Source organism: Poecilia latipinna, unplaced genomic scaffold (assembly GCF_001443285.1).
Source record: "Poecilia latipinna isolate Pla-1442-1.1 unplaced genomic scaffold, P_latipinna-1.0 Scaffold118, whole genome shotgun sequence".
In the NCBI taxonomy this organism is placed as follows: Eukaryota; Metazoa; Chordata; class Actinopteri; order Cyprinodontiformes; family Poeciliidae; genus Poecilia; species Poecilia latipinna.
The window spans coordinates 359,871-361,979 of record NW_015112734.1 but is presented as its reverse complement, the minus strand read 5'-3'; the positions used below and the strand labels follow the sequence as shown (position 1 = coordinate 361,979).

At 40.0% G+C, this 2,109-nt stretch overlaps 1 protein-coding gene and 1 long non-coding RNA gene across 5 annotated transcripts in view; one reads left to right on the top strand and one right to left on the bottom strand.

The window, feature by feature from the left end:
• The window catches only part of homer3b (homer scaffold protein 3b), a 74,475-nt gene that overhangs the window by 43,144 nt on the left and 29,222 nt on the right, over positions 1-2,109 (bottom strand). The window lies entirely within an intron of this gene.
• Positions 456-2,060, top strand: LOC106944930 (uncharacterized). Its single transcript, XR_001424441.1, has 2 exons — positions 456-565; positions 1,642-2,060. It is a non-coding gene; the product is annotated as an uncharacterized LOC106944930 (long non-coding RNA).

The window sequence follows — 2,109 nt, the reverse complement described above, 5'->3', positions numbered from 1 at the left end:
TTCATTTAGTATTTCCTTATTTATCACATTCTATTTCCCCGCAAAACTTAGAAAAAAATAAATGCAAATGAGGAGAGGCACGTCATCAGGCTACACCTTCCCCAATTGGTTGGTTAGGGTCACCTGTACTTTGCTTTCAAGAAAGATGGCGACCTACTACCGGGTTATCAATAAGCTGAAGCTCATCATTAACTTCATTAGAAAATAGTGTTATTACTCCTGACTTTATTTTTGGTGTGGCCGCTGAGACAGAACGCGTTTCAGCTGGCGGCTCTCATGGACTCAGAGCTTCACCGTCGGGGGTTTTTTTATAGTTTGGACGAAGCGGCCGCTGAAGTTGGCTTATGATTGAAGGTTCGAGACGCCTTCGTAGCTACCAGCTGTGGTCCAACTATAAGGAGCAGATTTTACTGTACATCGTAAGTGAAGTACAATATCCAGAGGCAGCTCTATGGAGCTGAGAGAATGAGAGTGCCAAGCCTTGGAGATCTGCTTCGGAGGTCATCTTTCAGACATGCACCGCTGCTGTCCGTCCAGGATCCTCCGGTTGCCCAGATGTTGCACGGTAAGCTAATGCTGATGTTTGTTTTCCAACTACAGTCATATTTAATCAATAGGTGCCACGATCGCGGAAGGTTTTGAGTTGATCTCGGCAGTAGGTGACAAACTGAACGCCACCAGGATGTTGAGACCAGAACGTCCTCTGATCCAATACATCTTATTAAGGATAAAATCAACAAAATATGTTCAAATTAATGGCCCAACAAAATTAATAATCTCAGTAGTTATTGTTTAAAAGGTGTTGCGCCTTTCTGTGCATTTCGGTACCATTACAAAAGTAAAGGGACTCAAAGACCCTGATGAGCAGAGCAGAAATTTAAATTGGCTAATCAGCCACAGCTGTATTCATGAGAGGAGATGCTTGTTAACCGAGAAATAAATATGAAGCCTGAAAACCTGAAATCTTAACGGACTGAATCCATTGTGTTTTTAGCTAATCTCTGCTGGGTTTGTGGGACTCAGGCGGTTGCCACAGCAACAGGTTGATTATACAGTAAAAAGGCAGGAGAGGTTTAGAATCATTGCTGTTATTTTACTTTTGTTTACCTTTGCTGGGATGCATCACAACCGCTGTAGTTTATGAACGTTCAATAAACGACAAACTTGGACTAACTACCTCGTTCGTCTGTGACTATATTTCATTAAGTAACAAACAAATGGCTTATACCGCGATAATTATGTAAAATTTATTTATTTTTTTAAGTTTTGTGCGCTCTGGCATCTTGCTTTGAGTCTGAGAGGCTTTTCGATGCGTTAAAACTCTCCAAAATAACCTTTCAACTTTTAAAGCTCCACTGTTGAAAATGAGAAGCTGACATTCACAAATGACATTGAAATAAATTCTAGTCCCACTTCTGGTTTGTTGCGATTTCTCTGGATCCTGTTGGAGGAAAAATATACCAACTTCACAAGATGTGGCTTTAACCTAACTCCTGTCAGTCTGAAGTTTCTCATATTGAGTTCATCAAACCAAAGTTCAGATCTACCATAACTGACTGACACAGGTGATCGCCACCAGGTCAAAAGTACAGCTTGTTGGCGCAGCACATTCATTAATGTTTCCATCATGTATGTTTTCAGATGCTAAGCTGTCACAGCAGACCATCCTGCAGGCCTCTGGTCTCAGTGTTTCCAGTGATCTCACAGCTTCAGGATGACCAGAGACCTTCACCTTTCTGGAGCAGGAACACCCGGCCAAATGCACTGGTGACACATTTAATTTAAAAAATGTGGCTGTTCTTATAGCATTGATATGCAAGAACCATCTACTGTTTTTAATAATAAAAAATATATATATTATGAAATCTGTGTTCCTTCTCATCTGTGTAGTTCTAATTTAATCAAATCTCATGTTTTCACATCCCAGAGACAATAAGATGGATAGTTTGTTTGTGGCTTTAACCCATTCATTCCAAATTTTTCCCAAACATGTAAATATGAAAATCCGATGTCATTGATAGCCCTTTGAACTAATCAGGGAAATAATTTTAAAAATTGTGGAAAAGTATGTAAAAAAGTGTGTTTTATGTTCGGTCACAATTGTGACCG